The sequence below is a fragment of the Tiliqua scincoides genome, chromosome 4 (genome assembly GCF_035046505.1).
Source record: "Tiliqua scincoides isolate rTilSci1 chromosome 4, rTilSci1.hap2, whole genome shotgun sequence".
Taxonomy (NCBI): domain Eukaryota; kingdom Metazoa; phylum Chordata; class Lepidosauria; order Squamata; family Scincidae; genus Tiliqua; species Tiliqua scincoides.
This window is the reverse complement of record NC_089824.1, coordinates 1,025,586-1,051,441: the sequence shown is the minus strand read 5'-3', so window position 1 is coordinate 1,051,441 and position 25,856 is coordinate 1,025,586. Positions and strand designations below refer to the sequence as shown.

General features: G+C 48.2%; 1 protein-coding gene across 2 annotated transcripts in view; it reads left to right on the top strand.

The window, feature by feature from the left end:
- BOP1 (BOP1 ribosomal biogenesis factor) overlaps positions 1 to 25,856 on the top strand; it is an 88,940-nt gene that overhangs the window by 23,050 nt on the left and 40,034 nt on the right. Inside the window, exon 1 of one of the 2 annotated variants that reach the window (XM_066625857.1) lies at positions 11,237 to 11,318. The exons of the other annotated variant lie outside the window; for it this stretch is intronic. The gene's annotated coding sequence lies outside the window, so the exon portion shown is untranslated. Of the gene's footprint in view, positions 1 to 11,236; positions 11,319 to 25,856 lie in introns of those variants that run through there. 2 annotated transcript variants of the gene reach the window in all.

Below are 25,856 nucleotides of genomic sequence, written 5' to 3'. Positions count from 1 at the left end.
GAATCTGTTGACATCAGAGCGGCTTCCAGTGGCTTTGTTCCTGCCTTCTTCACCCCTCCCTCCCTTTCCATCGTGGTACTTATCTCTCTTCCAGAAGAGTCCTGAGTGTCTCGCTCTTTGTTCCCTGGGATGTGCTCACATTGTATGCTTCTCACTGCATTGTGGCACAGGATCACTTGACACTGGTCCACAACATCTGCTACTTTGGGTTCCAAGTATTGAACCATTCTGTGGCTCAAAAATGCCACTTCATCCACGAGCATGCGCTGAAAGAGAGAGAGAGAGCAAGCACACCTTTTCAGCTATGCATGATGAGCCCAGAAGGGAGGTTTAAAGAGCATGAAGCACTCAAATGAAAAAACTTGAGAGTAGCAACTCATTTTCAATCTCCTGCATGTAGGAACGAACTGTTTCTCCCTCCTTACTCCTCTGTACCAGCTTAGCGAGCAAGAAAGTTCACAGGGCATGGGAGGAACCTAGATGGGAGGCAGTGTCTCCTGCCCTAGCCCTCATCCTCCTCCACTAGCTGTATCCAGCAGGACAGTCAGATAATGAGGGACAGAGAATAGCTGTACCGCTCCCTTTCATATCCCCTGTCCCAGGGAATGCACCGCCTGAGGGTACATAATAGTGTACAGCCCTCTTGCTAAAGCTGTTATTAATTACAAGGTGCAGGGCTTATTGCTAATTACAATAATAATTTTTCCAGACCTGCTCAGTGCCTGAATGGGAGACCACTGGGACCCTCATGCATACTACCAAGAGGTCCACAGTAGGAGAGACTAGATATAAATATAGTATGTTTACATGACCGAGGCCAGTGTGCATTTGATGAGACAAGCTGCGTTTTTGACTACTAATCGCATCACCTGGAGCAGCAGGGGCCCCACTGCATATTTGTCTAAGTAGCCGAGCCAAACATTTGTGATCACCAAGACCAGTTGCTCCCATTGTCCCTGACCTCACAGTGTACCTCCACGTGAGGTTAGGGACTGGGGCTTCGCTCCCCTCCCCCAGCCAAAGTCAGGCACCAAGTTCTAAACATGCATCAGGATTTGACATTGCTCAGACCTGGGATTGTGGCAGCCATTGCCCTCAGAATTGTTGTTGTGTACAGACATTTTAAAATTAACTGTAAGCTGCCTTAGGCAGAAAGGCAGTATATAAATTTGTATGTAAACAAATCTAGACATCTTGCTGTGAGTGAGCTTTACTGAGGATGGTGCTAACTGTATTCATGTGAACCCTTCCTTCCTTCCTTCCTCTTGGTTGAGTTGCAGCTTCCCTGGGGTGCAGGATCTGTCCAGGATCTCACCAAGATATGTCTTGCTGTAGTCCTTGATTTTTGTCCTTTCTAAATCCTTGTGTGCCAGAATTTGGGGCATTGCCTCATAATTAGGACTATTGCTCCTCAACTGCTGTTTAGCATTTGCCCAGTCTGAGGAACCACGCAGAATCTGGCTGCACGGCTCTCCTGCCCAGGAGGAACATACTGCTGTGAAGGGAGAGGTTGGGTTTGTGATGGAAAGTGGACTGTGGTGAAGGCAAATGCAGGGTGAGTGGACAGAGGCTCTGCCAAGGAAGAGGGGGTGGCTTCAAGAAGGTGAAGCAGAGCAGAACGCAAGGTGTGGAAGGAGGAGCCCAGCATGCTGAGGCAGACAGGAGGTGACCCAAAGGTGAAGAGCTGTTCATGCACGGACTAGCAGCTTGATCCTAACTGAATTTGGGCAAGGATTTGTGGAAGTGGTGGCAGCAGCAGCTGGATAAAAAGGCTGGACTGAGTGTGCACCCCACCCATGCGCCCTTCCGCTTCCTGTGGAAAAGCTGGGACTGGTCACTGCTGGAAGCAGGATGCTGGGCATGGTGAACCCCTCGTGTGACTCAGCTTGGCGAGTTCCAAACTGCAAGTTGCTTGACGCCCTCTTTGCTTGCTGGCTTGCCAAGATCGGTGAAAAGGTGACGTAGGGGTGTGGAATGTGCAGTGGGTAGGCTTCCCTGCCACCACCACTGGCTGAAATGTTGTGCGCCCGCTCCTGCCTATACATTGGTTCTTTTAGTTCTCTCAAATCTTTTGTACTCTGCCCCGGCAATGTCTCTGCCCTTTCCCAAATGAAATGGCACACCAAGATGTGTTCCTGTGAGCTGATGGCTTTTTGAAAAGAAGGCCCCCCCCCCCCGCTTTGCAACCGGTCTCCCTCCCGAGACAAGTCTGTCCAACTGGAAGAAAGGCTGACCAAAGGGCCTTTCTTCCGTCTGCTTGTCTTTGTATAGCAAACACTCTCAGACTCTGAAGGTGCAGCTTGTGTGTAGGAGGCAGTTTGGACACCATTTTGTTTTTCTTGCAGGACACATCCTGCTTGTGCAGTCTGGTGACATGAAATGCTGTTACTACTGGTGTGAGGGTAGCTGTAGGACCCTTTGTACGAGAACTGACACAGCATAATACCCTTATCTATGATTTGACACACAACGGGTTTTGGGATTGAGGGTACAAGAAGGTGGCTTGAGTCAGAGTTTTCCAGGATATGAAGGCGACGTCTTGCCAGAAGACAGGTTGCTTGGTAGCTAGAGTGACCACAGGGTACGGGGATCTTGTGGTCTGGAGGGTTCCCTGAGATACCTGGTGGACCACTGAAAGATACAGGAAGCTGGACTAGATGGGCCCTGGGTGTGATCCAGCTGAGCTCTTCTTAGCTTCTGGAAACTCCATATTTGAGGGGGGAGAGGTTCTGTGAACTATAGGAGCAGGATTACAGTGTTCTTCATCTCCCACTCCCTGCACCCTAACTGCCCTCCCTCTCTTCCCCCTTTTCTCCTTTAGTTGCGTGTTTCCTCACACACACCCCCAGCACCCTTGAAGCTTCTTGAAAACCCGGCTCTCGGCAGCACAAAAGTGTAGCTAAGTCAGAGGCTGGTGTGTGTGGCTTGCTGATTTGCTTTGGCAAAGTTTGGGACATTGGTGGTAGGGGGGTCCTCTTTGGAGCAGCGCTGCTTCAATGCTGGTGCTGTGACTGGGCTCCTGGGTCTTTGCCCTCATTTTTGCAGCATTTCCGCCGGCTCCTCTCCACACTCCTGGCCTACGTGGGCTTCTGTAGCTCCGTAATGAAGGATAGCAAACAGTGGAGGGCGGCTTGTGCGACTGTCCCTGTGCCGAGTGCAGACTAAACTTCCTCTTGCTGAGCTCCTGCTCAGTTGGCAGCTGCCGCTGCTGGGCCTGGCATGCTGCCTAGCTCCATCTCGGCCGGCGTGTGTTCTGGGAAGAGACACAACAAAATAAATTGGTTTCCTGGTGTGGCCTGGCTGGGTTCTCCTGGATAGGGCAGCTCTGCTCACTTTGTGCAGCCGAGTGGCCTTCTCCACCCCCCACCCCCTGAGCTCCCGCTTAGCTGTCAGTGAGCAAACACTGTTGCGTGTTGGGAAGAGCAAAGGTGCTGGCTGTGCAAATACGCTTTGAGCAGGCTGAGTGTCTGAGCTGGGAAATCCCTGGCCCCTCGCTGCTCTTGTGGTCATTCCCCTCCCCTCTTCTCCTCTACCCAGCTGTCTGCACAGCACTCGCAGGTCAGACCGAGCATCCCCTCCCCTTCACTTGCCCGCCCGGAGATGAATGGCCGGGAGCTGGAGAGGCTGTCGAGGCCTCGCTGGGAGGAAGCAGTTTGGGGCTCTTGTTTGGTTCTGCTTCCTCCCACAATGACTATTCCATATGTTGGTGGATAATGAATGACGGCGCGTTGAGTGCTCCTCCGCGAGCCAGCGGCTGTTCCAGCCCAACTTCCCTCCTTCGTGGCGCAGCTGACCAGGGGTTGTGGGGGGAGCACTGTGGTTGGCAGGGCTGAGGGAGCTCTTCTTTCAGTAGCTGATTAGCTATGAGCAAGCGAGAAAGTGAATTTTTCAGCATGTGCTGCTGGCAGACGGCAGCTCCTGCGATTGTGCGTGGCTTCCCTGCCTGCCAGCTCCAGCGGCTGCTTCGGTGATGCCTCCGGCAGACGCTGTGAAGCTCAGCGATGCTCTCTGGGAGTATAGGCCTGCTTTGCCATAACTGCTGGGCTGCATTCTTAGGTGCTGTCACTTCTACCCTCTCCCCCCAAGGTTGAAAGCCTCTGTCACCCTTCCCTGCTGTGGTCTCTGAGCCTTGGTTGAAGGAGAACTCTCTGGGATTTATGTAGGGGGCCACAATCCTCTGTTGGATGGAGAGTTTGCAGTTGCCAGTTAGTTCCCTGTGTTTCATTGAAATTTGGCTGCCAGATCTTGCTTGTAGCATTTCTTAGATGCAAGCCCAGGAGGAGGGGTTCCAGCTGTCTGCATTTGTGTGATACAAACAAAATTGTGAACCACTTTTTGTACTGGTCGAAAAACAGCATAGGAATATTTATTTCTATAAATTACACAGACCTACCAAAAAAACCTTTTTTTAGTTGCCAAGGATGTTTGAACAAATTTTGGATATTTTTGGGATGCCAAATCAAAAAATGGCACTGGTTTTGCCTGATTGGCTCTGGTTTTGGGGGCTGTATAAGTATAACCACCTTATCGGCTGATTCAAGCAACTTCCTTGTGCAATGCTTGAATCAGCCTATCAGGTGGCGATGCTGTACGCCCAAAACCAGAGCCAGTCGAGCAAAACCAGTGCCACTCCTGAATTCAGCATCCCAGATATACCCAAGAATAGGTCTAACTTTTAAGACAACAAAATATTTGTAGGGCTTGTGTTATGTATAACATAATTTTATCTTTAGTGAATGCAGTAAACCCTGCTTTTTTGTTGTATAATTTACAAAATGGGTCTTGGAGCCACTTAGATTGTTGCATTTTACAAGTTTGCATTTGTATGAGTTGGAGAGACCCACAAGTGCAGTTCTATTAAGTACATTTCCAAAAGACAGAGACTCACTCCTTCTCACAAATCAGCATTTCTCTCTGTTTCCAAAATCATCACTATTGCACCTGCTCAAGAACATTAGAGCAACAGACGGTGCCTGTGCAAAAGTGTGACATACTTTTTGTATCATCCGTAAGTTGGGGACTACCTGTGCCTATGTCTGTCATATCTCTATGTTCTCACTCACTGAGAATTTCCCATCATGAAAATGATGAAGTGGACTGTAGTCCGTGGAGGCTTATGCTGAAGCAAGTGACTGAGGCTTTTGGAGCTTTGTTGTTTTTGCTGCTACTCTGCTGGCGTTCCTGAAGTCTGAGGCCCTCTCCCTGAAGAGACATGGAATGTTTCTGTGTGTCAACCTGTAAAAGGATGATAAAGTAAACCAGTGTCACTTAAGTACATTGTTTAGGCTTTCTACATACTACAGACCTGGGACTTGAACTGTTAGTTCCTCACCGTCTGCTGCCATTGCTCACATGCACAAACAAATAAGGCAACAAAGGAGCCAGAATGCGAAGCAGGGCCTGGAGCCATCAGTGCTGAGAGCGAAGGCAGTTGGATGAAGCTTCGTGCCTCTGCTTTGGCTCATAGTGACCTCTTGACAAACAAACCAGTAGGAGTCCTCTTACTCGCTGTTGTTGCTGGAGTGCTGGTTGGCTGCATTTGACTGTGCTGCATTTGGCTCCAGTTGCATTTGACTGTGCTGCATTTGACTGCATTTGGCTCCAGTTGGTGCTGGAGGCTGCATTTGACTGTGTGTTGCTCTTTGCCCTCTGGAGAGCCATCTCCCTCATGGCCTTGAAGGAGATAGAACACATTCATGCTGTCTTTACATAAAGGAACATGTGTCACGGTTGCTTCTTTTGCAGGCAGAAGCAAGAGAATCAACTTGGCCAATGCCTTCCTCTCTTCCTCTCCACCTGAGGGGAAACAGGTGTGCAGCTTGGAGTAGCTGGATCCACCGCTACTCCTGGGTCTTCAGGTGACTGCTGTGGCCAGGGGGCTTTTACCCAACTTTGACTGGAGCGCCAGCTGCAGCTGTACCTGAGTCATTCGGACGTGGCATGATGGCCCATGCCCTGGTGACATCTCAGATTACTGTCACATGCTCTACATGGGGCTGTATGGTGATTAGCTTTTGACTCTGTTGGGCTGTTGCTTTGGTGGCATGTTCATTTCCTGGTGCACTGCAAAGCGCTGGTGTTAACCTTTAAAGGCCTTGGTGGCCTAGGACCTGAGGGTCTGTCTGCTTCCATACATGCCAGCCCATCCCCTAAGATCGTTGGCCCTGCTTCATGTGCTGTTGACTGAAGTGAGGGGGTGGCAGCTAAAAGCAGAGACTTTCTGTCGTGGCACTGCAGCTGTGGAGCTCCTTTATTCCTAGGTTAGGTGACTGAAGGCATTTTTATCCTGGATGGCACGTTGTTCCTATATTTGGTGGTTGTTCTTTTGATTGTATTAATGCTACTGCTTTGTGTTTTGTGTGCTGTTTCAGTTGTTGGCTTTCCTTCTGTTGGCAGGAATCCTCTTTGTACCTTCCTGGGGGAGTGAAAGGCAGCAGGCCACGTAGCTGTCTCCTGCCACCTGCCTGTGCACCTTAGTCTTGCCTTCCTGGCTGACTATGCCTCCAGTAGAGTACAGCAGTGAATGTACTTGTGAATCACAGGGAGGATTTCTAGGGACATTCTGTGCTGCTGCTCTCTGCAGACGCCGGGGTCCTTCATGGACTTCAGGTTGAGGGTGGGATACAGATGTAAACTTTCTGGAAATTTTGGAGCCTGGAGGTGATGTTGCTGGGAGCGAGTGGAAATGTTGTGAAAAATTGAAATATATACAATAGTTATTTCATGTCAACCCTGAACGTATTTTACTGTTTTAGCAGCACAAAATGCATTGCTTGCCACTCAGTTACCACTTGCAGTGGTGGCTTTAGGCATATATGGGGAATGTAAAAGTTTAGTTTGGTGCATGTAGATTTGTACAGGCACTGTTGCAAGTGTGCCCGCCAGAGTGCTGCAGCATGTCATGCCCCATGTGACCCTTGGCCTGACTCGAGTCTAGTTCTGCCCCATACTTCCAAACGGTTCCTCCGAGGCCATGGCAGGTGCTTGAAGGTTCGGTTTCTCCAGTGAGGCAGGGTGGCAAATAGGGGAGTGTCTGTGGCAGCCCTTTGAAAGGAGTGGTGGAAAGGCCTCCTGGGATCGGGTCAAAGGGGAAGGCAGCGAGCAGCAGGCCCTGAGTGGTGGCAAACGCTCCTCTTGGGAGGATGGCGGCACCCACAAGGTGCAGCAACGCCTCATGAATTGGGATATTGTATTTTGGTCCCAGTGCACACAGTGCAGTGGCGTCACTAGGATTCGCGTCACCCAGTGCGGGAGGCCTGTGCGTCCCCCCCTGTGGTAGGCGGGGCAATGCCCCAGGTGGGCGTGGTGATGTATGTGGTTTGTTTCATTGCATTCTGCATGAAATTACACATTGATTGATTTATTGCATTCTGCATGAAATTACACATTGATTGATATATAACATGATGGTCTTATTCCTCCAAATTCTAATTTTAGGGATTTTGAAAACTTGTAGAATCTCACACACCCACAACCTGTGTCAACTTACTAACACCTTATTGCAGCAGTTCTCAAACTTTTAGCACTGGGACCCACTTTTTAGAATGACTGTCAATCTGTCCAGGACCCATTGGAAATGATGTCATGGCCAGAAGTGACATCATCAAGCAAATTAAAATGAATAATTATAAATAAATTATAAAATAATTAAATAAGGGGGAGCCAGTCCTGTTCCACCAAGTGAATCTACTCTGAAGTAAGTCCCATAGTGTTCAATGGGGCTTACTCTCAGGAAAGTGTGGGTAGGATTGCAGCCTGTGAGCCCAATCCTATGCATGTCTACTCTGAAGTAAGTCCCATAGTGGTCAATGGGACTTACTCTCAGGAAAGTGTGGGTAAGAGTGCAGCCTGTGAGCCCAAGCCTATGCATGTCTACTCTGAAGTAAGTCCCATAGTGGTCAATGGGGTTTACTCTGTAGTCTGCCTGCAATAACAACCCCCCAAAAAGAATCAGTGAGATCTTCAGCCCTCCCATTGCCCAGTTTAAAGTTCTTCTATTTCAGGCATATCAAGATAAAGACCCACCTGGCTTTGCAAGTGCAAAATAGAAAACTTTCCCCTTACCATTCAAGCCTTTTTTTTGTTTTTTTTTGGGGGGGGGCTGCCTTCTGTTGCACTCCAGCTCCATCGGATCAGGACCCTTCTGGTGTCCTCACATTCCCCTTTGCCTGGCCTGACCACCAGCCAAGGCACGTCTGCGTGCTCGTGAGTAAACGCAACTGTGAGGCTGCTTTGCTTTCCATAGGGCTCCATAGACTGGGAGGGAGGAATCTCCTTCTTCTTGGGGTCTGCACACATTGGATGAGGACCATTCTGATGTCCTTGGTGCCTCTCAGCCTGCCTCGACTAAAGCAAGTCTGCCTACTCCCGAGTAAACGCGACCACGTGGCTTCGTTTCCGGCTCAGGCTCACAGCCGGGAGGAGGTAGCTTCTCAGGTTTTTTTTTGGGCTGCATTCACTGGATCAGGACCATTCAGGTGTTGTTGGATTCCTCTCAACCTGCCCTTTCCAACGGACTAAGGCAGGTCTGCCTAATGGTGGGTAAACGCGATATGGCTCACTTTCACTTTCCATAGGGCTCCATGCATTTTTTTCCCTCTGTTTTTTTGGCCATAACTTTTGAAGGAAAGGAACTATTTCAATTCCGTTTTTTGTGGTGCACTCTGCTGGCCATTCCGCATCCAACGCTGTATGGCATGACGGGGCAGCTCCTAACCCCGCAATGTTAGCACGTCCTCCCCCAGGGCGCATCATCCCCTCCCTGGCGCGTCACCTGGTGCGGCCCGCACCCCATAGCAACACCAGTGACACAGTGACCAGTGACACAGTGATGATCAACTTCTGAAGAAGTTCCAGTCTTCGTGCTGCACAGGTCCTGACGTTTTGAGGAAGTCTTAACAATCACTTCAGTCATTCCTAAAGAAAAACAGTTCCATCAGAAGCATTTTCAGTGTTCCTCAAAATGTCCAGTGTATCTTTTGGAAAAATTAAAAATAGTCCTGGGGAAAAAACTAGAAAAAGAAAATGGGTTTTCTGGTCTTCACATCTCTAGGAAAGAGCGATCAGCTGGGCAGAGTTCGAACCCTAGCCTCCTAGAGACATCAATCTCTTGTCCCCCCCTCATGCCTTTGAGGGTGGGGGTGGCTGTCTTTAAAAGCAGACTTCAATGAATTTGTATAATCCCCTGGTCTTTATTTATTGTTATGCCTTGCCTTTTGTCACCAGGCTCCAAGGTAGCTGTGTTCAACTACAATAATAGATCAGTAGAACTCACCACAAGAGCAATTTAAATCAGTGGCAGTTGTCCTGTGAAGATCTGGGGAAGAGGTGCATCTTTTCAACCATCTTAATGACAGAAAAGGGAGGTGTTCCGATCCCCTGCAGAAGAGAATTCCAGAATCTGAAGGCTGTTGCAAAGAAGGCCCTGTCCTGTGAGTTTCAACAAGAGATGCCATGTGAATTAGTCACCCCAAAGAGCTCAGCAGAGGGGCAGATTTTTGTGGCTGTAGGTTGTCTTTGAAGCGCCTATAGCCCAAGCTAAATAGGGCTTTGAAGCTCAACATCAGCACCTGGAATTGAACCCAGAAGAAGCCAGTGCTTATGAATTAGAGTCTTGAGCTCCGATCACAAGGTCCCGGTCATCATTTTGTTTAACATGCCCCGTGGGGCAGCCCCACGTGAAGCATGTTGTACTAGTTTGAGTGAGAGATGAGGCCAGGATATTGGTGGCCAGATCTACATTCTTAAGGGAGGGCTGTAGTTGGTGCACAAGTTGAATTGAGCAAAAGCAAATTGAGCAAAAGCATTTTTGGCCACCACTAGCATCTGACAGTTGAGGACCAGTCCCAAACTGCACACCTGCTCCTGCTGAGGAGACCCTGTGGCAGTTGAGGGCTTATTGGGGTGGGGGTTAAGGAATATATTTTTCCTTATCTCTCCCAAGCTTCCTGATCACCCTGTGACCTCATAGCATGTGGTGCAGCCTGCTTTGTTCTGCCAGCATAATTCTCTAGTAGGATTGGTCTGTAAGATCACTAACTGATGTCCACATATGTCACTGCAGGGGTATTGAACTGTGAGATATGTGAACATCACATATCCTTGCCCTCATCATCTGAAAAGTACTTTGATTTTTCTGTGATGGAAAGTTTACCTTCTTTGGTTCTGTAATTCTCTTTTTGTTGACTTCATATCCTGAAACAGAAGAAAATCTGTTAACCGCTTCCCAGTAGTGTACTCAGGATACACAAGTCGTCCGCCACTTAAAGAGAGTTGTGCAGGTGCAGCTCATCCAGTCCCACCTTTCGAGCAAGTGCAATAGCACTATTCAGTCGTAACTTGATTCTGACTTTCGAACAAACGTTTGAAAGGGATCCAGGACTTAAACTGGTGACTTCCTGTCTAAGCACTAGTTAAAGTGGGCACATAATTTGTGCATAATACTAAGCCGTTAGTTATTTGGTTTTCTCTCTAAACTACTTTGTGAACTTTTTGTTGTAAAGCAGTATATAAATACTGTTAAGAATAATTTTGAGATCTAATATTTTCAAAATGAAAGTTATTTCTTTAGCACCTGGTCTTTCTCCAAAAGCTCTGTCAAACACTTTCTGCTACCCCAACAAAGATCAGGGGTGATAATAGGGTTGCTGAGGTTTCAGGAGACTGTTGCCTTCATGCATTCAAGTTTAGGCTTGAAGCCCGGCCCTTTCTGCTTCCCACTTGATGGCCTGGGGAGCCCTGGCACCAAAACTGGGAAGGGTTGAAACCCCCTGAACGCTCCAGACAGAATCCAAGTTCTGCCCCACCTGCACTCGTGCTTGCAGGGGAAAACCAAGACAAGGGAATGGATTTGGGTTCTGCCTGGAGGAGAAGAGGTCAGTGCTGCTGAGCCCCCCTTTCTCACATGTCCCCCGTGCTTCAGCCTAGCTGGCCTTGGCGGACACTTCCCTGTGGAAACTTGGGCTGCTGTGGTGTGCAGAGGCTGGCAAGGCAGGAGAGCATGGCTGCTTTTCTATTTTGGGCTCTCCAGGCAGGGTGCTGCCCTCTTGACTTGGGGCTGGATGCAGTGTGAGGCCCCCAGGCTGAAGGAGGGGTGTGGATGTCCTCATGAAAAGAGGGAAGGAATTACTCTGTCTTCTGGCCACCCTCTTTGATTTTTGAAGTGTTTGCATAGAAGCGCGTTTTGCGGGAGGAAAATGGGGAGGGGGTTGGCAGGAAAGGGTTTTTCATCCTGGAAAAAATGACATCAGTGAATAGTTGAAACAATCACGTGTCTCTCTCTGACCCGGAGAGGGAGCGAAACCCACAGCAGCTTTGAGGTGAGGAGTGGAAACTTTCTTTCCGTTTATTTTCCCCCTCTGTGTGCTGGGCCCGTCTCGACTTAACGGGCTGCCCTTTCGGAGGCACGCTTAGCTCTGTTTCGTAGGAGCCTGCTGGGATCCCTGCCTTGCTGCCGGAACCAGAGTTGCTGAAGGAGGGCAGACGGGCTTAGTCAGACCTGCCTCGTCTGATGCTGTCAGCAGCCGCCAGCTGCTAGTGGTATCCAGCCTTTTCCTGCCCCTCCTGTAGGCAAGCCAAGGGCTATCCCGGCTGTATCTGAAGCCACCGGTGCACATCCCAGGGGCCCAGCATGGGTGCTCTCTGGTATTGAGGCTGCCTGAGCCCTGATGCTGAGTCAGTTCTTCCAGTTGTGGCATTCTTGTGCAGCATGTGTGAGGTGTTAAATAGCTGGGGCCATTATGGTGGCAAGTGTTGGAGGTGGATGTCCACAGTCATAATTGCCATGTGGCCAGCAGCAGCTGGCCCACTGTGGGTTCTGAACCCACAGCTGGAGGACTTCCAGAGGACCTCTAGATGTGACCAGAAGTGCCTTCTGGTCACTTTTGGGAATGTTCTGAGGCGTGGGGAGACCATGCACGGCTTCCCCGTGTCTCTGAGAGGTACTTTTCACAGTATTCTGTGGTTTCCTCGCTCTTTGGAAGGCCTCCCAGAGCCCTCTGAGAGTCGCTTCTGGTTACTGAGAACTGGGAAGTGCCTTGTACAAATGAGGTGCCCGTCAACTAAAAAGCCATTAATTGAGGCTATAATTGTTTCCTGGTACCATGTCATAGTGAAGATAGAGCTTCAGACACTTGTTGGCTCAATGAGATGTTGCTGTGCTGCTGTTTTAAACAAATGCTGCCCTACTAAATACAGGTCCAGCCTTGTTATACACAGATTTTTTTATACGCGGATTTGACTCATCATAAATGGCCCCTGCAAATGAGAAGGAATGTGCTGATCCCTGAAGAAGGGGAGAAATGCATCCCTTTAAAATCAGTTTAAAAAACTGAACAGGCCTTTAACAATAGCCGCCTTAATCGGGGGGGGGGGGGCAGCTGGCTGACAATCCATCAATCCTTCTCTCTCCAGGCGAACCCTCCCTTCCCCCTGAGCATGTGAAAGAAAGGTGATCACTTTGCATTGGTGAAGGGAGGAGCTGAGTGAACCTCCTTTCTAAGTACCTTGAGGGAGACCTATTGTTGGATTATAGTCTTAATGACTCTGTCGTAACATCACAAAGGTCAGCAAGGCTGTTTTTAAATCACCAGAGCAAAGAAACTTTGTTTTTTAAATTGATTTGCTATAGGGGTTTTTTGCCATCCATGTGAGTGCTTGGAATGGAACCCACGTGAATAATGAGGCTCAACCTGTACTGATTTTGGTATTTGCAGCGGAACTTTTGTTGTACTGAAGATACTTGAATTCTGTTTTTTTAATTGAATTCAGTATTAAATTATTTTTCAGTCGATATACAGGTGGAGCCTGTTTATCCGCGTTAGTTCCGTTCCATGATTAACAAAAAACGTGTTGTGCTAAATTCCATAGAGTTACACAAATACGCTACAGCCTGACACTTAAGGCTGAAAGGAAACTAAGGCAGCTGTTATCAATCCCCGCTGCTCCATACTCAGCCATTAGCCCTCCCGTTGCCAGCTATCCCTTGCTTGTGTCGGTGATTGCCTTCTTTCACAGGTGGGATGCTGAGTTTTTAAGAGTCCAGTCCTATGCGTTTCTACTCAGAAGTAAACTCCATTGTAGTCAATGGGGCTTACTCCCAGGAAAGTGTGGAGCGGATTGTAGCCTAAATCTCATGCCTTGCTTGCTGGGAAGGCTTGCTTGTGTCGGTGATTGCCTGCACCATCTCGGCAAACACTCCTTGGGTTTTTTAAAGCAATCCCCTCTATTACTAGCGACCCTGCCCCTGTGTGTGTGTGTGTGAGTGAGAGAGTGTGTGAGCTCCACTTCGCTGCATGTGTTCTGGCTACAGAGGTTTTCTGCCCCCCTTCCCCTCTTCAGCCTCTCTGCTGCCTCAGGGGCTCCAGGAGTCTTACTGTTCCTTAGCAAGGGGAACCTCTTCCACGGCTCCAGGGCTATTTCCCTGCCTGGGCCTTTTTGCAGTGTTTTGGGCTGCCTGGAAACAGATCAATTTGCCAGCACAGGGCAAAGGAGGCAAAGGTGTGTGTGAATTTCAGTTCCCCCACCCCATTTGAGTTAAATCAGCAGATAAAAAATCCGTGGATAAATAGGCTGCACCTGTATAAACATTTGCATTTTGTGAAACATAACTTTTCCGATAAACCTGCAAATTTGTGAGACATGAAATTTTCAAAAGGTTTTCACAATTTTGGTCTCTGCTGTAAAGTACATCAAATAAAGCAATTTTAAAAAATGTCACCCAATCCCAGGTTGGATCCTCTAAAAGGGTATTTGGGGGGTGGCAGTATGGATCAGTGGGCCAAGATTGGAGCCAAGACAGAAGCGCTGATAGTTGTCAAGACAGCTTATTATAGGCAGTGCTTTTTAAAACTCAGGCCACGTAACAGGTGGCCCCCTGAAGCTTTTTATGTGGCCCTCAGGCTCTCAGCTGCTGAGGTGTTGCAGCTGAAATGGCAGCCCACATGAAAATTGGGCTTTCCCAAATCTTGAAATATGATCAAGATTTTCTTGATTTTCTCTTCTGTCATTTGCAGTTAATGCATTTCTATAGAAGAACAAGGTCTGGCTTCTGGCCATTAGCTGCTTAATGATGTCACTTTCTGCTTAATGACATCACTTGTGGCCCTCAGCAGAACTGAATGCTAACTTCAGCCCTCTGTATGAAACAAGTTTGACACCCCTGCATTAGATGAATGAATGAAAGGCGCTAAGTTAAATACCATTGTTGTTGCTGTTCCAGGATTTCTCCAAGCGGAATAAAGCACACGCTCAAATGGACTCCATTCCCCCCTCCCTAAGCAGCTTACTTACATGTATAGGAGTAAATACCTCGGAACCAGCACATCACAGGAAGCACCTGGAGCGGTTCTGAGGGCCAGGGAGGCCTCCCCACAAGGGACCAGAGACTTGCTGCAGGCCGGATAGAGGCTCACCTTGGGCCATATCTGGCCTCCAGCCTGGGGCTTGGAGACCCCTGCTGTAGTGCTTCTGTGGGCTTGGTTGGTCCAGTGTGTGCTTTTAGTGTGTTAAATATTGTTTTTATCCAGTTTGTTGTTAACTGCTTTGTGGCAGTTGTGAAAAGATGAAATAAAAGTTCAAAAATAAATAGCCTTGATGGAAAGAGGTGTCTCCATTGGTGCGAGGCAGGAAAATCAGACTGTGCCCCTCTGCCAGGTGTCCTGGAATGCGTAGAGAACTTGGAAAAAGGCTCTAGTCTTCCCCTCGAGCCCTGCTGTGGAGACACTTGGAAGCAGGTTCAGGGAAAGTTAACTCCCTCCTGTCCCTAGTTACTTTGCATGCCCCAGAGGAGAGTTGGGGTGGGAGGGGAGTCAGTTGCCAGAGCTACCTACCAGGGTCATCAAATGTTTGGGCTTCTATTATGAGAATTGGTCCTGATCATTTCAATATGATGAATTCTGTGTAACATGGAAGCTCATATACTCCACCATGAAATGTAATTGGTCCAGACAAAAGCTCATTGCACGGATCCTGTTAACTTCATACAAATACTGTTGACTTCCTACTACAGTGATTGGAGTGGAGCATGCAGGGTCCTTAACTAGTGGAAAACAAAGCTGGAAGTACAGGTCATGGCTGGAAGAGCAACAAGGTGCCACAGCCTCCTTCAGAGACAGACCATAGGGTAGATCAGTGGGTGGTCACAGCAGAAATTGGGGAGCACCATAGAACCCTCTCAAAATATTTCTGGGCTGTCTTGAAGCTGCTAACAGTATTGGCCACCTGCTTGCCTGGAAGATGAGCATAAGTGGAAACGAACTGTGCTAGCTGAAGGTTTGAGTCTTTGTGTTACCACTTGGAGAATATTCTTTCAGGGAGGTGCATGGCAAGCCTTGCCTCCTTCCCTGAGTGAGTTGCCTCCGATTTATGTGTGTGTGGTGCACATTCTCGCAGCAGGAATCTCTCTCGCTCCTTACCAGACTGAGGAATGTCCGGGCACCAGGGATAAACATAAGAACAACCCTGCTGTATCAGGCCATAGGCCCATCTAATCCAGCTTCCTGTACGTCACAGTGGCCCACCAAATGCCCCAGGGAGCACACAAGACCTGCATCCTCTTGCCTCCCTTGCATCTGGCATTCTGACATAGCCTGTTTCTAGAATCAGGAGGTTGCACATACGCATCATGGCTTGTAACCTGTGATGGATTTTTCCTGCAGAAATTTGTCCAGTCCCCTTTTAAAGGCATCTAGGCCACATGCTGTCACCACATCCTGCAGCAAGGAGTTCCACAGACCGACCACATGCTGAGTAAAGAAATATTTTCTTTTGTCTTTCCTAACCCTCCCAGCACTCAATTTTGGTGGTTGTCCCCTGGTTCTGGTGTTCTGTGAGAGGGAAAAGAGCATCTCCCTATCCACTCTGTCCATCCCCTGCATAATTTTGTATGTCTCAATCAAGTCCTCCCTCAGGCGTCTCTTTTCTAGGCTGAAGAGGCCCAAACGCCGTAGACTTTCCTCATAGGGAAGGTGCCCCAGCCCAGTAATCATCTTAGTTGCTCTCATTTGCACCTTTTCCATTTCCACTATGTCCTTTTTGAGATGTGGCGACCAGAACTGGGCACAGTACTCCAGCTGTGGCCTTACCATTGATTTGTACAATGGTACTATAGTATTTTAATAATATTTTATTCTCAAGCCCTTTTTAATAATTCTGAGCATGGAATTGGCCTTCCTCGCTGCCACCACACATTGGGTCTCTCCTGATCTGTCTCAGACAGCTCAGAACCTATTAGCCGAGTAGTTCTCAAATTGGTGGGCTGTGACCTACTAGTTTGTGTAAGGCTTCCCATCCCTTGAAGGGGAAGGGGAAGGGGAGGGAGGCAGGCAGTGATGCAATCCCCAGGATCGTGTCGCTAAGGGGCAAGGGGAGACGCTTTCCACTTACTTTGAACGATGTCAGGCTGCAGCAGGTTGCAGGATGTGTGGGGAGCCCTGCGCAGCCCTCTGCAGTGCTCCCCGATTCTTGGAATCTGCAATAGAAGCGGGCGCAAAACACCTCCTGCAAAAGGGAAGTGTTTTGCACCTGCTTTTATTGCAGATTCCAAGAGTCAGGGAGCACTGCAGAGGGCTGCGCAGGGCTCCCCACACTTTCTGCAGCCTGCTGCAGCCCTACATCGTTCAAAGTGGAAAGTGTCTCCCCTCGAGCCCTTTAGCAATGAAATCTTATGGAATGTGTTGCTGCCCTAGCCCCACCTCGCAGGAACTTACTGAGGGGAGTAAAGCTCCCTCAAAGTTTCAGAAATGCTGCATTCGCCTATATGTGAAGTTTTGACTTTTTGCCCCAATGTGCATGACTTTACACTGACTTACATTGAAACGCATCTGCCATTTTGCTGCCCATTCTGCCAGTTTGGAGAGATCCTTCTGGAGCTCCTCACAATCACTTCTGGTCTTCACCACTCGGAAAAGTTTGGTGTCATCTGCAAACTTAGCCACTTCACTGCTCAACCCTGTCTCCAGGTCATTTATGAAGAGGTTGAAAAGCACCGGTCCCAGGACAGATCCTTGGGGCACACCGCTTTTTACCTCTCTCCATTGTGAAAATTGCCCATTGACACCCACTCTCTGCTTCCTGGCCTCCAACCAGTTCTCAGTCCACGAGATGACCTGTCCTCCAATTCCCTGATTGTGGAGTTTTTTCAGTAGCCTTTGGTGAGGGACCGTGTCAAACGCCTTCTGAAAGTCCAGATATATAATGTCCACGGGTTCTCCTGCATCCACATGCCTGTTGACCTTTTCAAAGAATTCTAAAAGGTTTGTGAGGCAAGACTTACCCTTACAGAAGCCAGGCTGATTCTCCCTCAGCATGGCTTATTTGTCTATGTGTTTTAAGATTCTATCTTTGATGAGGCATTCCACCATCTTACCCAGTATAGATGTGAGGCTGACGGGCGTATAGTTTCTTGGGTCCCCCCTCCTTTCTTTTTTAAAGATCAATGTGACATTTGCTATTCTCCAATCCTCTGGCACCGTGGCCGTTTTGAGGGACAAGTTGCATATTTTAGTCAAGAGATCATTTTAGTCAACTTCATTCTTCAGTTCCTTAATAACTGTTGGGTGGATGCCATCAGGCTCTGGTGACTTATTGATCTTATTTTGTCAATGAGGTCTGAAACATCTTCTTTTTTAACTTCTGTCTGACTTAATTCCATGGTCAGGAGGGGCTGTTCGGGCAGCGGTATCTGCCCGAGGTCTGCTGCTGTGAAGACAGATGGGGCTCCAGCTGTCTTCTGAAGCTGCACATCATCCTGCCCTCTGCCTGTCCCTCCTTCAGCCTGCTCCATTGTTTTTGATTTACACCTGGCATGAAGTATTTTATTTCTCTGGAAGGGAAAGTGAGATTTCAGTGGGGTTTGTTTGTTTGTCTGAGCTGTAATGAAGGTGGATCAAAAAATTTGTGTTGGGAAAGAGAAGTTGTTCCACAGCCAGTTTACTCTTCTACTGGGAATTCACTGGTCATCAGACAGGCTTAATTACAAGAATTAGATTAGTGTTACACTATAGGGAAGAGAGAAAGCCGTGGTTCACTTTGGAGATGACACAAAACTGGATGTGAACGCAGTCACTGCTGTGCAGAAAAAACTCCAAGAAGCTGTCAGCTGTAACATATACAAAGCACAAATACAGCCACGTTTAAGTTGGAAGGGGTGGTTTTCAAAATGCCCCACAGATACAGTGTGGGAGAGTCGTTGGTAAAGCAACAGCATTGAGAAGGGTCTTGGAGGGGGCTATGGTAGGGGAGAAATTAAGCTGAAGCAAGCCAGGTGCTCCAACCATAGTGGACAAAATGCTGGATTCTAAGCTGCAACAACTGTACCATGTTCCTCAATTTGGCAAGGCCAAGGCTCAGTGGGTCTTGGGCACCAGGCGCTAGCCTTCTCAGCAATAATGATTCACCACTCTTCAAAGCATCATAGTAATAAACCATGAACAGCAGCAGTTACATCACTGAACTGTTTATCTCTGGTATTGAATCCAAGTGCAAACTGGGTCACTGGGAAACAAGATGCAAAGCAGTTGCAGAAGCAAGAATGTTTCACATCAGAATATGTTTTGTATGACATGTAGGTCTGTGAACCTACATGCATTCTTGTGTGTAAAATCTAGTTCATATCATTCACTGGTGGCACGTGAACTTTTTTGGCAGTTGTTATCAGACAGGGGTGTCCAAAGTTTTTGGCAGGAAGGCCACATCATCTCTCTGACGCTGTGTCAGGGGCCGGGGGGAAAAAAGAATTAATTTACATTTAAAATTTGAATAAGTTTACATAAGTTTACATAAATGAATATATTAAAGATGAACTTATATGAATGAATGAAGGTCTTGCAATAGCTATAAAAGGCCTTGCTATAAATAGCTATAAAAGGCCTTGCACAAAGCAAGGCTGGCCTTTCCTTTGCTGCCGCTACTGCATCACAGATGTGAAACAACAAGCAGTGGAGGGAGCCCTCATCCCACAGCTCATGCAAGAGGTCAGACAGTCGCCCTCACGCTGAGAGCAGTTGCGTCGGCCAGTGTGGGCTTCAACAAATCTCCAGGGGGCCAGAGGCTCATTGGAGACCGGGGGCTCCCTGAGGGCCACATTGAAAGGCCTCGAGGGCTGCAAGTGGCCCCAGGGCCGGGGTTTGGGCACCCCTGTTATAGGATAAGACCCCCAAAGCTGGAAAATTCACCTGGCTCCTAAATATTTAAGCTTGGTCTTGAATTTGAAGCAAGTTTGTCAAACCCTGGTCTAGGTCTCAAGGAGAACAGTATCCTCCTTTCATGGCTGCATTTTAGCAACCAGAGAGAGAGAGAGAGAGAGAGCTGTTCCCTAAAACTGTTTTACAAGTTTAAAGCATTGGCTCTGTTTAGCTTGCAGCAAGGAAGGCATCTTTCCTGGACCTGATTATTGTGTGGGGAGCTGTTGTCACCCCCCACCTCTTAAAATTTATTTCCAAAATGATGAAAGGCAGAACTGTTCATCTGTAACATGAAAACAGGTTCCCAGAATGTTGGCTTTAGAAAAATGAGGGGTCGGGGTTGCAGGCTTGCACACCTGTGGCCTAGGAAATGGGTAAAATGGAAAGGTGAGATAGCAAGGTGGAAAGCAGCAGTTCTCTTCAACTGCTCTCCACAAGGCAAGAAACACTTGCAAGAAGGCCCCAGTACTTGATGTGCAGAGGAGATGAACCTTAGCAGAACCTGAAGCCTGAGCCCAACCCCATTGGCTCTTGACTGCTTGAAGCTCCGCGTGAACCAGCCCTCATGTCTCCCTCCTGATGCACAACTTTGGAGAAGTCTGGATTTTGTCAGTAACCAGAAGGGCTCGACTCTTGTTCAGGCAGTCGGGGTTCTTGCTCACCTGCCATATTTTGCATCGGGAACATAGTCTATCCTCAGTGAAGATTTCTTTATCTCCCTGCCTATGGCACATGGGTTTCACCATGGCCTGCATGATACAAGGAGGCTGCTTTTTTCTCCCTTCTTGGAGCCCTTATAGTTGCAGTACCACCCAAACCAAGGCGCCGACATGTGGTCAGTCTGTCTGCACCGGCCCCCACGACTGAGTGGTAACTATAATGTATCCATGTCCAGGCTGTCCTTTGTCTCCAGCCAAGTGCTATGAATAGTTTCTGCCAGCTACTGAACTGATGGTTGTCAAAGGTGTTTGCCAGCGCGCGCACACACACACACACACCCAAGCACAGCTCTGTTTCCTTCCTTGCTTCCTGGAACCTACTCCTGCCTTCCTTGCCTTAAGGAAGAAAAAGCTCCCGTCTCCTGCGGGTTCAGAGTTAAGGGACTAAGCCACAAGTCTCACTACTGGGCTTGGTCATCTCTGGACTTCCTTCCTTCAGATGGATGCTTTGGATTTCTTGGGCTGAAGATGAGGATTTGCCCTGAACTCCTTTCTGCTCAGCTGCCCACACCCAGGAAATACATGTCTGCCCGGTTTTTGTATTACAGGAAACAGCAGTTTTTCTCATTGGTGCATTGCAAAGAATCGACTCACTTTTGAGTGTGACACCCGTCTTTTTGGGTGGGCAGAGTGCTGGGGCGGCCACGCTTGTGCTTGGCCTGTGAAACTGTTGCTCAAAAAGGTGGTTGTTGGACCTAGTTAGGAAAGCTCTCTAAAAAGCCCATCTTGAGCATTGGCCCACTGGAACAGGTGCACACCTGCCTGCCTGACAAGGGAGGAAGAAGCATCCCTGAGCTGCCAGGCCAGTACCTGAAACTTAAATAGAAAATTGGGGGGGGTGGTGGAGTTCTGTGAGCAGTCAGGTTAGGAAGAATGTTTATATACTGCTTTTCAACAGAAAGTACTTCACAAAGCAGTTTACATAGTAAAAATCAATCAATAAATGAATGATTTGTTCCATGAACCTCATTGTCTTCCAGATTATTTTATCAGTTTCAGCCCGCCTTTCTCCCTTGCCTCTCTCAGCCACGGAGGAATGGACTGACCACAAAACAGGGCCTCCAAGCCTCAGCTCAGCTAGCCAACCCAGAAGGGCACTGTGGGTGTTGAAAGCCGCCAAGAGGTCCAGTAGGACCAACAGGGACACACTCCCCCACCTGGTCCCTGGCAGAGGTCATCCAGCAGGGCAACCAAAGCTGTCTCCACTCCAAAGACTGGCTTGAAGCCAGATTGGAAGGGATCAAAACAAGCCATTTCACCCTGGATCCATCTGCCTCCAGATTAAAAATGATTGTGGGGAAACCAGAGAATTGGTTTAAAAAGAAGGTGAAGTGCAGCAAATCTGTTAAATATTATGTGTGGGATTATTATGTGATCTTGGACCTGGCGGGGGTGAGGGGTTGCTTAGTCCCCTTTGCTCCCTTCTCCCCCATCAATCCACATGATCAAAGTAAATGGCGTAGGTGACACAGACAGAAAGTCACGCCGTGTGTTGTGAGGAAGGAGTCTACAAAATCAGAGCTAGAGGGAAATTCCCTCCCAGCTTCAGCTGCCAAATAATGCCTTTGTACAAATCGATGGAAAGGCCACACTTGGAATATTGCGCCCAGTTCTGGTGCCACATCTCAAAAAGAACATAGTGGAAATGGAAAAGGTGCAAAAGAGAGCGACTAAAGTGATTACTGGGCTGGGGCACCTTCCATATGAGGAAAGGCTACGGCTTTTGGGCCTCTTCAGCCTAGAAAAGAGGTGCCTCGGGGGGACATGATTGAGACATAAAAAATTGTACACAGGAAGGATAGAGTGGATAGAGAGATGCTCTTTTCCCGCTCACCAGAACCAGGGGACATCCACCAAAATTGAGCGTTGGGAGAGTTAGGACAGGCAAAAGAATATATTTCTTTACTCAGCATATAGTTGGTCTGCGGAACTCCTTGTCACAGGATGTGGTGATGGCGTCTGACCTAGATGCCTTTAAAAGGAGATTGGACAAATTTCTGGAGTAAAAATCCATTACAGGTTACAAACCATGATGTGTATTTGCAGCCTCCTGATTTTAGGAATGGACTATGTCAGAATGCCAGATGCAGGGGAGGGCACCAGGATGCAGGTCTTTTGTTGTCTTGTGTGCTCCCTGAGGCATTTGGTGGGCGTTTGGTGTATCTTGTATTCCTGAGATACAGGAAGTTGGACTAGATGGGTCTATGGCCTGATCCAGTAGGGCTGTTCTTATGTTATGTGCAAATGGTCAGCTGCTTATTTTTATCCCAAAAGGGAATTCTATAAGGGCAACTTCAGCTCCTCCAGTAACCCAACTAAAGGCAGGGTGTTGGGTGGCAGGTGGAGCTCTAAACCTTTGCTAGATGAACCAAGAGGCACCTTTTAAAGTGGCAGCCCTCCTTTATTTGAAAAGGCAAAGGTGCCTCTCCCTTTGCACTCTGTTCTGCATTTTGTCCATTGTATGCTTGCTGGTGTTTCTTTTGCATCTCATTGATTAGATTGGGAGCCCTTTGGGGACAGGGAACCATTATTAGGGAACCCTTAGGGAAACATTTATTTGTTTTGTGTTGAAAAGCAAGAAGAGCCCTGCTGGATCAGGCCAAAGACCCATTTAGTCAGGCTTCCTGTATCTCACAGTGGCCCACTAAATGCTTAAGGGAGCACCCAAGATAACAAGACACAACCTGTGTTCTGGTGCCCTCCCCTGCATCTGGCATTCTGAGATAGCCTGCTTCTAAAATCAGTGGCTTTTGGACATACCTATCATGACTTTATCCTCCAGAAATTGGTCCAGTCCCCTCTTAAAGGTATCTAGGCAAGACGCCATCACCACTTCCTATGGCGGGTAGTTCCACAGACTAACTACACGCTGGGTAAAGAAATATTTTCTTTTGTCCGTCCTAACTCTCCCAACACTCTCCAAGACTCTCCAAGACGAACAGGCCTTGCTGAGGGAGAGTCAGCATGGCTTCTGTAAGGGTAAGTCTTGCCTCACAAACCTTATAGAATTCTTTGAAAAGGTCAACAGGCATGTGGATGCGGGAGAACCCGTGGACATTATATATCTGGACTTTCAGAAGGCGTTTGACACGGTCCCTCACCAAAGGCTACTGAAAAAACTCCACAGTCAGGGAATTAGAGGACAGGTCCTCTCCTGGATTGAGAACTGGTTGGAGGCCAGGAAGCAGAGAGTGGGTGTCAATGGGCAATTTTCACAATGGAGAGAGGTGAAAAGCGGTGTGCCCCAAGGATCTGTCCTGGGACCGGCGCTTTTCATAAATGACCTGGAGACAGGGTTGAGCAGTGAAGTGACTAAGTTTGCAGATGACATCAAACTTTTCCGAGTGGTAAAGACCAGAAGTGATTGTGAGGAGCTCCAGAAGGATCTCTCCAGACTGGCAGAATGGGCAGCAAAATGGCAGATGTGCTTCAATGTCAGTAAGTGTAAAGTCATGCACATTGGGGCAAAAAATCAAAACTTTAGATATAGGCTGATGGGTTCTGAGCTGTCTGTGACAGATCAGGAGAGAGATCTTGGGGTGGTGGTGGACAGGTCGATGAAAGTGTCGACCCAATGTGCGGCGGCAGTGAAGAAGGCCAATTCTATGCTTGGGATCATTAGGAAGGGTATTGAGAACAAAACGGCTAGTATTATAATGCCGTTGTACAAATCTATGGTAAGGCCACACCTGGAGTATTGTGTCCAGTTCTGGTCGCCGCATCTCAAAAAAGACATAGTGGAAATGGAAAAGGTGCAAAAGAGAGCGACTAAGATGATTACGGGGTTGGGGCACCTTCCTTATGAGGAAAGGCTACGGCGTTTGGGCCTCTTCAGCCTAGAAAAGAGACGCTTGAGGGGGGACATGATTGAGACATACAAAATTATGCAGGGGATGGACAGAGTGGATAGGGAGATGCTCTTTACACTCTCACATAATACCAGAACCAGGGGACATCCACTAAAATTGAGTGTTGGGCGGGTTAGGACAGACAAAAGAAAATATTTCTTTACTCAGCGTGTGGTCGGTCTGTGGAACTCCTTGCCACAGGATGTGGTGATGGCATCTGGCCTGGACGCCGTTAAAAGGGGATTGGACACGTTTCTGGAGGAAAAATCCATCACAGGTTACAAGCCATGATGTGTATGCGCAACCTCCTGATTTTAGAAATGGGTTATGTCAGAATGCCAGATGCAAGGGAGGGCACCAGGATGAGGTCTCTTGTTATCTGGTGTGCTCCCTGGGGCATTTGGTGGGCCGCTGTGAGATACAGGAAGCTGGACTAGATGGGCCTATGGCCTGATCCAGTGGGGCTGTTCTTATGTTCTTATGTAACACTAATTTTCAGTGGATGTCCCCTGGTTCTGATGTTATGTTAGAGGGAAAAGAGCACCTCTCTATCCATTCTATCCATCCACTGCATAATTTATAAGTAGTTTATAAGTTTAGTTTATAAGTATTCTTGCGTGATGATGAAAGCAGAATTTCAGAAAAACTGGAGGCAACTACTCAGGAGATGGTAGGCAGTAGGAATGGGGGGCTGATCAGAGTGAGGAGGCACAAGGGGTCTGAGTGCAACTTCCAGTGAACCCAGAGTGGTGTTCTCTTTGTCTTTCTGCTACTCCAGTGTTCTTGATCCCAGTTCTCCTTCTAGACCCTTTTGGCTGTAAGGCTGGTGTGACTTCTGTCGGGCTCTGGAAATTCCCTGGTGTTGCATGCGCTGCCTGTATCTGTTTCCTTACTGTAAAGAAGTGCTCTCAAATGAGGACCACCTGGCAACACTAGGGGGCCTCCGACCTGCAGGTTTCTGAGGCCGAGGCATAACAAAGTGTGTACAAGATTGTCCTTCAGCTCTGCATTTTGCCTTCCCTCCATTCTGGAATTGCTAAGAGGTCCAATGTGTGGCTCTGATTGTCATCCCCTTTGTGTTGCAAAGCTCCACAGTAGAGTCTTGGCAGGGCTGTTTGCTTGCTCTGCCTCCTGAAGGAAATCTGTCTTTAATGGGCTTTTCTGCAAGGTAGAACCTGTGTTGCCTAACATGGGAGTCTTGGCTGCTTCTCCTCAGCTATTTGGGCTTCTGTCTTGCTTTGGAGACAGGTGGGGGTGAGCAGCTCCTTGGAGGAATAGGCCCGTAACCAACATTGGTGTCACCTTTTGTTTGCCTACTTCTAATGCTTCTTAACGAGCTAGTGGCATCCACAGTCCTGTATCCATATCTTCACATGTAGGGAAGGTACAAAGAGGTGCCCTGAGATGGAGCAAATAAGAGAAAATCTGTCACCTGAACTCTTAATGCTAAAGAATAGCATGAATAAAGGTGGTAGGTGTGACTGCCTTTCTGGCTGCTTTGCAGGCTGAGAGACATATGCACAGCGCAAGCCAGTATCATTCAGAGCAGCTTAAGTCACAAATGTCCTGGGTGACCTTGGGCCATCTCTTGACCTCAGTTCCCTGCTTGCAAAATAGGACCAATAACTTGCTTGGCTGAATTGTTTCGATAAGAAGCAAGAGTGGTCCGGGGTGGTCAGTCACTTGGTAGAAGCAGAAGAGCACCAACAAGAAGGGTCTTTGTGCACCACAAGGGCAAATCTGTCTTGAGGTGTCAAATCATTCACTCATGACAGCTCTCAAGCTGCCCAGTTGCAGTGCTGCTGTGGTTCTTCCTTTGCCTTAACGGCCCCCCCTCGGGCCATGGGGTGCAGAGTGAGAAATGGAACTGTGCTTTGTGTACCTGGCCTCTTTGAGATGGAAGGAGGACTCTGCTTCCTGCTTTCTTTTCATTGAAAAGTAGAAGTAGAAAACTTGAGAAGTTGGCTACCTCCGAATGCCAGATGCAGGGGAGGGCACCAGAACGCAGGTCTCTTGTCGTCCTGTGGGGGCCCACCATGAGATACAGAAGCAAACTACAAACTCGGTAAGATGTCCCAGCAGTGCTGTAACATCAATTAATTGACAAC